The sequence below is a fragment of the Furipterus horrens genome, unplaced genomic scaffold, assembly GCF_987537825.1.
Source record: "Furipterus horrens unplaced genomic scaffold, mFurHor1.1.pri manual_scaffold_4, whole genome shotgun sequence".
NCBI classification, from domain to species: Eukaryota; Metazoa; Chordata; class Mammalia; order Chiroptera; family Furipteridae; genus Furipterus; species Furipterus horrens.
In genome coordinates this window covers 60,585,610-60,598,776 of record NW_028327174.1, presented here as the reverse complement: position 1 = coordinate 60,598,776, position 13,167 = coordinate 60,585,610, and the positions used below count along the sequence as shown (strand labels likewise).

The window sequence follows — 13,167 nt, the reverse complement described above, 5'->3', positions numbered from 1 at the left end:
TTACTTATTAATGATATAATTAACATTTGAGCTTTACTCTTGGGCCAGGCACATACTTCTAAGTACTTGACTATATTGGCTCATTTACTCCATCCAATGAGGTAGGCCTTATTAAAATTTCACAGGCACATAGAAATTAATTTGCCCACGGTTACAAAGTTAGTTCCAGGCTTGTGATTAAGAAAATGTGATAGTGGCAAAGGGAGAATTAAAAAGACCACTGAAAACAGCACAAAGAAGCAAGAACCAGACTTATATACGTGGAACTCTGATGTAAGACAAAAGCATCATTACAAACTAATGAGGAAAGATCTAGCTATGTACACGGGAAAAAATTAGGAGCTCTACCTCACATATGCAGTCAGTTCTACTCTAATGCTTGTTTCAAAAACTGGAATGTGTTATACGTGATTAATATATTATGGAATAACACAATTTTAGTGTATGCTTAACCACTGTTTCATTCACAAGCAGGGCCAGGACTAAGGTGAGGCAGTAAAACAGATAGATGCCTTGGGGTCCTAATAGGGAATGTCTCCTTACATTTTACACTTAGGTGCTTTCCTTACCATCCCCTAGTCCTAACTCTGAAACAAACCCTAGGTGAATAGATGAAACTATTAGGTGTACTGAGCCACACATGAATGCACAAAGCACACACACTTCAATCATCTACCTAAACACACATGTGTTATGAGCCACACCACAACTGCCATTACAACTTCTTGAGACTTCAGATAACCTTATCTCCACCACTTCATAACTCAAAGGCTGCAACCCTTCTGAATCCCACCTCCTCAAGAAAACTTTATCTTTTTTAAAATAAAAAATGTTTTTGTGGTACCTATGCATTTCTTAACCAGTTAACATATGTAAAACTGTGCTACTATTTTTAATTCTATGTTTTTTAAAGTGTCACTGAAAAAATGTTTTGAGTATTGTGCCCAACTCCATTTTTCCCATATGCCCTGTGGCTTTTATGGCGTCATTTTGTATATAGCATGGCGATTTTTAGGAATACATGCTGTGTTACAGAGGAACAAACTGTGCAAAAACAATAAAATTATAGTTGGATTAAAAACATAAATGTGAAAGAAAAAGTAAACTTTTTTAAAAAGTATGAGAAAATTCTTGTTACTTTAGAATAGATAAGTCAAGACAAAAAGCAAAGAACCCGAAGACAGCTTGATAAACTTGCAAAGGTTAAAATGAAAAGATTCTGTTCAGCAAATATAACACCAACTAGAGAGAAGACAGAGGAAGATACTTATATCACATGTAACCAACAAAGAATTAGAATACATGAACTCCGGGACTTCCGGCCAAGATGGAGGCTTAGATGGACACGCTAGGTCTTCCTCTACAACTATAGAGGAATACAACTACTTCAAAACAAAGGATAACTAGAAATTCCAGAAAATAAAACTACACGGAAGCCCAACATATGAAGTTATAAACCAGCGGTGCCATTTGGGCAGGTAAGAGTTAAAGAAGGCAAAGCTGTTTGCGGAGCGGCGGGCGGGGCGGCGAAAAATCCGGGAGGCAATCAAGCCCCTGGCGTGCGCGACTCAAATCAAGCCCCTGGCTTGCGCGACTCCGGGCGCTGGGGAGCAGCCGCAGCATCGCCTTGAACAGTGAGGCCCAGGGGGGCGGGAGGACGGATCCCGGTCTCCTAGCTGAATAACTGTGTGAATCCATCTTGGACCCCCGCCCCCACAGAAAGCACCACAGAGCTGCGAAATAGGTCGCGGACAGGCAGGCGCCGGCCGGTCGCTGATTTGTGACGCGTACACAGGCACTGCCCCCAACAGCCAGCCCAGGAAAACAAAACGCATCTGTCAAAATGTGGCAGACAAATATAGAGATCCCGGTGGCACAACTCACCAGACAGCAGATAGAGAACCTGACAGATGAACAGATAAGAAACCTGTCAGAGGCTCAGTTCTGGGCCATTGTTATCAGGTGGCTTACAGAATTCACAAAAGAGCAGGAAAAAGATATGAAAGAAGCGAAAAACTTTCATAACGAAAGGAAGAAAACCACATACGAGACAGATGGTGAGGAATCCAGAGTTCATTTCAACAAACTGGAATATGGAGAAGGAACAAGCAGTCAACCAATGCAGCGAGAGGAAATGGCAAGCAACAATGAGAGGATCAGAAACCTCTGGGACAGCTATAAAAGGCCCAACATAAGAATCATTGGTTTGCCAGAGAATGAGGAAGATGAACTAGAACTTGAAAAATTGAGTGAAAATATAATAAAGGAGAACTTCCCAGACTTGGGGAAGGGAATAGACATGCAGGTCCAGGAAGCAAGGAGAGTTCCCAAGAGACTGGACCCAGGGAGAACCACTCCAAGACACATTATAATCAAAATGTCAAAAATTAAGGATAAAGAGAGAATCTTAAAAGCAGCAAGAGAGAAGAAAAGAATTATGTACAAAGGGGTCCCAATTAGACTATCAGCTGACTTCTCAAGGGAAACACTACAGGCAAGAAGGGACTGGCAAGAAATATTCAAAGTAATGAAAATCCAAAACCTACAACCACGAATACTCTATCCAGCGAAATTGTCATTCAGAATAGAAGGACAGAGAAAGTGTTTCCAGGACAAAATAAAACTGAAAGAGTTCATTAGATCCAAACCACTGTTATATGAGATGTTAAAGGGACTGGTTTAAAAAACAGAAGCTAGGGAGATGAAACAAAGGCAAACGAAACAGGCAACGAGAGTGGAAAAGGAACTGTGGGTAAGGGAAGCATAGTGGGGGGAGGTCAACAGGGAGGGGGAGTGGGGAGAGGGAGGGAGACGATATAGGAATTGGGGATCATGGTAGGAGGGAATGGAATAGACGGAGAGAGATTGGGAGGAACTGTATGCACAACCAATGGACATAATCTAAAAGGGGGGGACAACTGGAGGGAGGGGGGCCACCGGGTGGAGGGGAGCAGAGGGAAGGGAAATTGGCACAAATGTAATATTTTAATCAATAAAACACATTAAATCTGAAAAAAAAAAAGAATACATGAACTCCTTTAATTAAAAAGGAAGGAAAAAAAGGGCAGTTCATAGAGCAGGAAACAGAATGGCCTCTATACATATGAGGTGTTCAATCTCCTTAGCAATGGGGAGAATACAAATTAACTCAATACCATATCATTCTCATGAAATTAGTGAACACATAGGCATGTACATGCACATGCATTAACAATATTAAGAGTGAAAAAATATGTAGTAACAGAAATTCATATACTGTCACTGAGAATGTAAATTAGATCCCTCACAAGAGAATTTGGTAATACCTGTTAAAAATGAAGATATGCATATCATATAATTATGTATTGTCACTGCTAAGTTTTATCCTACAGAAACTCTTGCACTTATTTACATTACCACAACTGTGAGCATAATTTTTAAGAAAATTGAGAAAAACCTAATACTATTCATATCAAGAAATATTACACAAAAGTGAAATGAAAAATACAACTACATGTATTAACATGAATAAATCTCATGTCACAAATTATACATATTATTTACAGATCATGTATATTAAAAGTATAGAGAATAATAAAAATCAATTTCAGGATAGTGGCTTCCTCTGTCAAGGGAGGGAAGGGGATGGAATTAGGGAAACATAAAAAGATTCAATTTACCTTTATTGTTTGTTTTTTAACTTAGAGAAGTGTTACACAGATATTTTGGTATACTTTTCTTTGTACTCTTCTTTGTGAAATGATATTAAATATGATTATGTTTGCTATTTAACAGAATAATGGTATATATACCTTCATATACATACACACAAATGTATAGACTATGAATAATGTTGAGGCCAATAAAATTGACAACAGTTTTATTGTTGTGACAGTCAACAAATGAGAAACTTAAGCATAAAAATAAGAAAAATAACTATAAATAGAGCATAGGCTTTTAAAAACTGGAATAAAAGTATGTACAGCAAAATATATGAGTTTTAGTCTGACTTTATTTTTGAAGTTTCATAATTTTATATCATCTCATATTTATTTTTGATAATAAATTATCTCCCCTAACAGATGAATGTGCATTGTTTTAATAAAAATTTACATAAGTTTTGAAGAATTTTCTTTGGAAAAGCATTATTTATTTGACTGTTTCTAAATTTATCAAAAGGATTCTGATATATAGTAATATATTCATTTTCAAGGAATCATTTCCTTTTGGGAACTAGAGCAGCCAGTAAATAAGCCAGAATAGTATACATAACTGGGTGACAGTGCAACAGACAGTGTCAACAATAAAAATAAAGGAAAAAAAGTAACTCTACCTTTTTTTGAGGGGATATACTTTTTTAAACATCCCCTTCGTCTGTTTAAATGTCAGTATTCCACAGAGTTCTCTCATTTCTTCTTTATGTTTATACTCTCAATAATATTGTAATTCATGTCAATACTCCCAAAATCTGTATTCCCAGGCCAGTCCCCAAGTTCTTGAACCATTATTTCCAATTCCTAATAAGCCATGTCAACTGGGATTTTTCAGACATTTCAACCCTGAGTCATCAATCAATCATCTTCACAGCTTCAAATGTACTTCTTCTCTAGTATTCCTTTGATAAGTGGTAATTTAACTTCCCAAGCCAGAAATCACAAATATTCTATATTCCTCCCTCATCCTATAACATCTAGTAACCAAATTTGTCCCTCTCCTCTTCATTCAGAAAAGTACTTCAGTTTTGTACCTCCTTTTCCCCATCATTTTTAGTGGCATAGATTACTATACTGTAATAGCTGCCTAACTTGCCTCTCTGCTTTAAGTTTGCTTGCTTTTAATTTTCCCTCTATTCTGCTGCCACATTTTTAAATCACAAGTTGCCAACAAACTTTATTTATTCTTTTCAACATCCTGTGCACAGCTCCCTTAACTCTTTTTGCCTGGACGCCAAAGAGCCAGGCATTGGTATGGGCCATGCAAAAACTGTCAAAACAGATTGAAGTTCTTCTCCTCTGTGATGACCCTCGCTTTCTCCTCCTTGTAGATATTCTGTATAGTCATGACTGGTCCTGTGAGCTGGGTGGCCAACTTGAGTTCTTCAGCATAACTGTCTTCCTTGTTGGGGCCGCGGAAGAGGATGAGCAGAGCAATACTCCCTCAGCTACTGCACGCTGAGCGCCTGCAGATCCGAGTGGTCCGAGAAACCTTTTTGTGCTTGCCGGCCACACTTAACTCGAGGCTGAAGCCCATGCTGCTGGCATTTTGGTGTGGTACCTCAGCCTGGGCATCTCCCTATGGGCCACGTGGGTCCTAAGCAGGGCGCACAGGGCCAGGAGCTGGCTGTTGGCTTGCCTGTGGATCTTCCACGCAGGCTTGTTAAACCACATGGGAATGTGCCACGGCCAGTCCTTTTGGAAGTGGGGCTTCATAATCAGGCCATTTCAGCTGGGTGTCATGGCTGCTGCCTACTGGCCACCGCAGGAAAGGCCACAGACATTTTAAAGAGAAATATGATCTTATCAGTCCTCTGTTTAAATATTAAAATACTAATATTGCATAACTATAAATGCTTTATATTTATATAAAGTTTTCTGTATGGAGTGCTTTCACGTTCCTTAGTTTATCATTAGAGTAACTTTTACCAAGGTCACACAACACTACTAAGTGGGGAGACAGGGCCAGTTTTCAGTTTGTACTCTAGTTTTCAGATTCTATGATTCAATGCTCTTTCTACTGTATTAAACTTTACTTTAAATCCCACATATTTAACAAAGGCTAGAGATATAACATCGTCGGCAGCCGTCCGTCTCGAGAGACGATGGTGTAGCTTCTTAAGAGTCTATCTGCACCGCCGAGAATGGCTGTGCAGTCCGACTCGGGAGTGACACGGTATCTGTCTCCTCCCGTGTTGAATCGACATCTTGTGATGACGCTGAAGCTACAGAGCCTGGGCAGGGTGATATGGAGGGTCTGCTGTTGCCCATGCAGCAGACCCCCCCTCTCTTCGCAGCTGAAGGGTCCAAGGGAAAGACGGAGTCAATACAGCTTGGCTTCAGGTGCGCCGCAGGAGTTGCCGGTGTTGACTACAACGTCAAACCGTCTTAGGGACTCCGGCTCCGGATTTTCTGTCAGGGTTTACTCCCTTAGCCTTTCCCCTGAAGAGGTATGCCGCAAGGCAGCGGAGGTTTTTTGGAGTCAGAGTTTTCCTTCTCTGATGTACCCTGACTGGAAGATCGAACCAGCGACACTTAGCTCGCAGGCCGACGCTCAATCCACTGAGCTAAACCAGCCAGGATGCTTGGTAAAAATCATACATCATATTCTCTTCATGAAATGTTCTCTTTATAAAGTGAAGTAGCAGAAAAAATATAATGTTATCATCAAGTATAAATAAGAATGGACATACTTATTTAAAAGGTATAGTCTAGCAATTTTTATCCATTTTACTTACGAACAAAATAAGTATTTTCAAAGTAGGCCTATCAGAAACTTAGTAGTAAAGCCTGATGAGTCATGTTTTCACCTCAATTTAAAACAACATGAAAAAATAAATACTATCTTCCTCTTAAGAGTTTTCTTGAGTTGTGGTAAACACTAAATTGCAGATCAGTTTTTTCATACCCATTCTCAATTTGTGTTTGTGATTATTTTTGCTTGTAAATATCTAAATTGCTGAAATCAGACTTGACTATATATGAATTCTAAATATACTGTAGAAAAGTACTAGACCAAAATTCTCTTTCTGACATTACTTGCTGTGAGGTCTCAGAGAAGTTACTGAGCACTAAAATCTTTAGATTGTGTATTTTAGAAATGGAAATTCATTCATTCTAAAAACACTTACTGGAGGTCTAATATGCTATTCCACATGAATAGGTGGTTAGCAAAACAACACAGGTCCCTATGTTCATGGAATTCAGAGTCCAGTGAAGAAACAGTGCGTAATTAAGATACATAGTAAAATATCGTTGCAAGTCTGTGAACAAAAGTACAAGGAGCCATAAAAGCATAAAAAAGAGCCCCTATTTAGAATAAAGTCTCTTTGAAGAAATAACATTTTAGCATATGAATAGGAATTATATCAGGAAGAGTAAGGGGTGGGGAGCTGTCTATACTGAAGGAACAGCAAGTATGTGCTAGGGCCAGAGCAATTCTGGGACTTTGGTGTGCTGGAGGAATTTACTAAATGAAGTTGGAGTTTATAACAGGGGAGGAGAAATGCTAGGCTGGAGAAGTGGTCTGGGGCCAAACTATATACGTACATAGCGCCCTTTAAGGTAATGATAAAGATATTTCATCCTAAATGCAATGAGAAAAGATTGAAAGGTTTTTTAGAAGAGAGATGGCATGATTTACGTTTTATAAAGACCACTGGGAATATTTTACGGGATTGGTGGGAGGATCAAATACATGTGAAATGATTAATATATAAGAAACTTACATGAAGTTATGTTATGAGTAATTTAAAAGGCTAAATTGTATAGTGCTAAATATTCTGAAGGGATCAAGAAAGACAATATTATTGTGGTCTGTATAAAATGATTAAATAGCTCCAGAGAGGCTAGGTCAATTTTAGTACTCCAAATAAACCTGAGTTAATTTTAAGACAGTCCTCAAATGCAGAAAAGCTAAATTAAGAACTAAAAAGGCCAGATTGGGTGGGAGGCAGTTGGCAGGGGGAGATAGGAGAGGTTCAAAAGTTGTTTAGTGTTTTTAGATACACTAGAAGCAAATTTAATAAAGATATATAGGGACCAATACATGGTTCAGAAATAGTCTTAGATATAGTTTAAAAGTAGTACAGGGAAATGACTAAATCCCTGTAGCAAAATTTAGGAAACCACAGTTCCTTTTCTTTTTTTAAATTAGTATGTTTAAGTTGACAACGTTCAGATAAGTTCATAATGCTTAATTTACCTAACAGTGACATGAATATAACATTGTTTATTTTTTAAAACTTCTAACTTTTAGCAAAGTAGTTATAAGATAGTCATTCTTTTACAACAACAAAAAATACATAAAAATATCAACCTCATCCAATGTACCACACTAATCTCAGAACAACATATATAACTTTCTTGTGCAAAATTAATGGCATAAACAGTTCTGGATGTTAATTTGTTAATTCAATCTATGACTAATCCTCTCACTTAATGAAATAAAATTTGAGTAGCGATGGCATAAAACTATCTTAATAAAGGAGACATTGATAATAATACCTAGTATTTTACCAAATATTTTACTGAAAATTTTTTAAGTACCACAAACTAAAACTAAGACTTTCATTGTTTCAGGAAATCTTAACCAAAGAAATCTGTTAAGTTCTTTTAAATAAGCAAATGGCTTGTTAAATCATCCACTTATACCTTAAATTTTACATTTCGAGCATTTCCAACTTCTTTTCTGTTCTGCACATTAAATTCATCAGTTAGCAAGAACTCATTTTTATGACCTCTTTTCTTTTTACATCTAAACTAAAACAAATAAGGAACTCAAGAAGGAGGCCAAGTAAGATTGTGAAAGTGAAAAGAAAACCTTTAGATAGGGAGGAAATTTTACAAATCATCCATTGGATAACAAATTTGTATTTAGAATATGTAAAGAACTCTTAACTCAATAATACAAAGACACATACCAAATTCAAAAATGGGCAAAGAACCCAGACAGGCATTTGCCAAAGAAGATATTCAAATAGTCAATAAGCATATATATATATGAACAGATGTGCAACATCACCAGCCATTAGGGAAACACAATGCAAAACAGCAATGAGACACTACTACACAGCCACTAAGATGGCTATGATCACAAAGACAATAACATGCTGACAAGGATGTGGAGAAGTCAGAAGCCTCATACACTGCTGGTGGCAAAGTAAGTAAATTGCTGCAGCCACTTTGGAAGAGTCTATCAGTTCCTCAAAAATATAGGGACCCAACAATTCCACTCCTAAGTATATAACCAAGAGAAATTAAAATTATGGCTACACAAAAACTTGCGCACAAATGTCCACAGCCAAAAAATGTAAACAATCCAAATGTCCATCAACTCATGAAGTGATAAATTCAATGTGGTCTCTGTACAATGAAATGTCTGGCAATAAAAAGAAATGAAATATTGATACATACTAAACCATGGGTGAACCTAAAAAATATTATGTTAAGTGAATAAAACCAGACACAGAAATCTTATGTGATTCCATTTATATGAAATACCCTGAATAGGTAAAGCTATAGAACCGAACGTATATTAGTAGCTGTTTAGACTAGAGCAGGGGGAGTTGGGGAGAAATTGGGGGACTGCTAACAGATAAGGGTACGTTTTAGGGGTGATAATATTCCAAAACTGATTGTGTTGATGGTTGCATGACTGTGAATACACCCAAAGTTAATAAACGGTACATGTTACGTGGGTGAATTGTACAATATGTGAATTATATCACAATAAAGCTGTTATATATATATTTAATGGTAGGATTATTAGAAATGATTTTACAGAGATTGGTTTTGAGTAGGTTTTAAAGTCAGGAATTGATAAAGTGTATTTGAAATAATATGAATGATGTATAATGCAGGAATAAGTAAATAATGTACAGGAAATGGGAACCACTATCTGTATCAAAGCAGATACTAGTTAGAAATGAAACTACTATATTAGTTAGAAATGAAACTATTTAGAATGCTAACCTAGGGAGATCCAGAAAATTCTATAGGTTCCTCATACAAATAACAGACAAACGTGATGTTTTACTAAAATGGCAACGCTCTCACTTCTTGATTTTAATATTTCCAAGCAGTCATCCCTCAAAAAGTTGCTTCCATAATATGGGTATAGCTCTATCACTCATACTCAGGCAGCACAGGTGAAAATGCAGGCTTTTACAGTTGACTGGCTAAGCCAGAATCCCTGCTCTACCACTGACTGAGTGTATGGCCATGTGTACTGAACTCTGTACCCTGTTTGTGTAACTATAAAATGAGAATACTCACTTATTTCAAATGTATACAAAGTTCTTAACACGGTAAATGAGTGGTAACCATAACCAAAATTATATGGTACATATAACTACTTAAGCTATACCTCTCCTGAGAATCAAGATTCCTCAGCTTTAAATGCATTCAAATTTATGAATATAAATTTTCCACCTATAAAAATATTTTTTAAAGTATACTTTATTGATTATAGTTACAACAGTTTGTTTTTTCCCCTTTGCTCCTCTCTGCCCAGTACCTCCCCTCCCCCAGCAATAAAAATAAATATCTTGATTAAGCTGTTAAACCCTCTCAAGCTGTTCAAGTATTATTGTTAAATAATATTAAAAGCAATGTGAATTATCAGGGTTTTTCTTTTTTTAACATAATCACTTCACCTTCATCATTCCCAGTCTTTTTGCTTTTCACTAAAGGAACTTGATGCTCTTTTCACTCAAGTAATTAATTTTGTCTCTAATGCTCTCAGGTTTTGATTTAAACTGACTTTCTAAAACTTAGAATAGCCTTGCCTCAGAGCCACCCCTGGCCTTGCTTGTTAAGTCTTTGACTTCTCTTTCTTTGACTTCTTTCACAAAGGAAGTCTTTTTTTTTTAAGTAGATTTTATTGATTATGTTGTTACAGTTGTTCCAATTTTTTTCCCTTTTGCTCCCCTCTGCCCAGTACCCCGCCTTCCCTCCAGCAATCCCACCCCCCTTAGTTCATGTCCATGGGTCGTACATATAAGTTCTTTGGCTTGACCCTTTCCTATATTATTCTTAACTTCACCCTGTCTATTTTGTACCAACCAATTATGCTACTGAGTCCCTGCACCATTTCTCCATTTCTCCCCCTCCCCTTTTCCAGCCGATAACCCTCCAAATGATCCCTATAGCTACGATTCTCTTCCTATTCTGGTTTGCTTAGTTGGATTTTGTTTTTATTTTTTATTTTCAGTTGTTGACAGTTGTGAGTTAGTTGTCATTTTAGTGCTCATAGTTTTGATCTTCTTTTTCTTAAGTCCCTTTGACATTTCATATACTAATGGCTTGGTGATGATGAATTCCTTTAGATTCACCTTGTCTGGGAAGCACTTCATCTGCCCTTCCATTCCAAATGATAGCTTTGCTGGATAGAGAAATCTGGGCTGTAGGTTGCTTTTCTTCACATTGAATACTGCTTGCCAGTGCCTTCCTGCCTGCAAAGTGTACTCTGAGATCAGCTGATAGGCACTCCACTGTAGGCAACTATCGGCCTCTTTCTTGCTGCCCCCAAGACTCTGTTTTTAATTTTCACCTTTGGCACCTCAGTCATGATGTGTGCTGGTGTGGTCCCCTCTGGGTCCAGCTCGCCTGGGACCTTCCGTGCTTCCCGGACCTGTATGTCCATATCCTTTGCAAAATTTGGGAAGTTTTCCTCATTTTTTTCAATTCTTGCTTCCTAATTCTGCACTAGTTGACTGTTTTATTCTTCCTTATGTTCCAAATCATTGATTTGAACCCCGGTTTCCTTCCCTTCACCATTGGTATTGTGTGGATTTTCCTTCATTTCACTTAGCATAGCCTTCACTTCTTCTCTTATGCATTTGCCGTACTCAAGCATATGTCAAGCCTGTGAGCATCTTTATCACCAGTGTTTTGAATTCTGCATCTGTTAGGTTGTCTATCTCCTCATCGCATAGTTCTCCCACTGGAACCTTGATCCGTTCCCCCCTTTGGGCCATACTTCTCTGTCTCCTCATTCTGACAGACTCCTGTGCTTGTTTGCCTCCACATCCCAGGCAGAGCTGTTGCTCCTGTTACTTTGTAAGGGGTGGAGCCTTAGGGATTCGTCAGTACAGGGCGACCTATTTCACCACGTTGTGGCGTTGTGTGTAGGGGAGGGGTCCGAGAGGGAACAACGCTGCCTGCCCAGCACTTGCCCCTTTTCCAGGCATCTCTCCCACTTCCACACCAGACTGGCGCCCCTCTAGCTGCTGCCTTGGCCATCATTCCCAGGGTGAGTGGGTCTGCAGATGCTCCAGGACAGTGGGGGCCCTCCAAACAAGCAGACTATGCTGAGACAGACAGTTTCTGCCTCCACCCCAACCCCCTCTGGCCTGCAGTCAGAAGCAATGACGCTTCACTTTCCCTGGTGCTGGGACCATGAGCTGCAAGGTCCGGTGAGGAGCTGGGAACGCTCCCCAGGTGTCCATCTTGACTTTTTGAAATGTGTGACTGAGCTTTCTGCTGGCCTGCCACTGCTGCCGTCGCTGCTGCCACCACACTGCGTCCTTTCCGCCCTGGCTCCACCCCCCCCACACCTGTCTGGATGAGTATTTCTTCCCCATATCTTTGTTTGCTGGACTTCCATGCAGTTTGATTTTCTGGAACTTCTGGTTGTTTCTATTTTTGAGGTAGTTGTATTCCTTCTTAGTTGTGGAGGGAGATGTAGCGTTCCTGTCTACGCCTCCATTTTGGCCGGAAGTCACAAAGGAAGTCTTTCTATGGCTACTTCTGCTAGACAATTTTCCCTAACAATAAGGAATTATCTGCTAATATCTGAATCTTCTCAGAGCTAAAAAGAGAGTGAAAGGGAGTATTAGTATTCTTAGTTGTCCATATGGAGAAGAAAAGAAGTCATTACCCTCCTTTTCTTTTTGGAGGGCTAAAAGGAAACCATGCAGAATCTTACAAATGAAAGCAGAAGTGTTCTAGGCATAATAAAATACAGGTTAATCCTACAGAGGTTTTCTGCCTTATAGTACAAGATGACCTCTTTACTTCTTTTTGAGGAACCATTTTTGACATTCTCTCAAATACATCATTTTACTGAATCCAAAACTGAGGTCACTTATTACCAGTCTTATTCTAGGTTTCTTTAGTAGTGACTTCTATGTAAACTGAATGATAAAATGAAAGGAACTACATTCTCTAGTTTAAAGAATAGGTGGAGAACGAATCTGGAGAAATGGCTTCAAGGGAATAAATTTAAGATAGAGTATGAATTACAGTGGTAACTGAGAAAATGAAAATAAAAGGCACAAACTGAATTGACATTACTCAATTAAAAAAAAAAACCTAGCAATTATTGAAAAATTCTATGAAATACTGTTTGAGTTACATTTCAGTACTGATAAGTATGAAACTATTTAATACTAAAGACGTATCAATGTATCCAGTGTTTTAAGTAATTATAAAGCATGTACTTAAAGTTAAACCAGCTCTGAAATCACCTGAC

The 13,167-nt window shown here is 38.3% G+C and overlaps 1 protein-coding gene and 1 pseudogene across 2 annotated transcripts in view; both read right to left on the bottom strand.

The window, feature by feature from the left end:
- Positions 1–13,167, bottom strand: part of USP15 (ubiquitin specific peptidase 15) — a 111,154-nt gene that overhangs the window by 92,092 nt on the left and 5,895 nt on the right. The window lies entirely within an intron of this gene.
- Positions 4,829–5,435, bottom strand: LOC150012056 (large ribosomal subunit protein eL13 pseudogene; annotated as a pseudogene).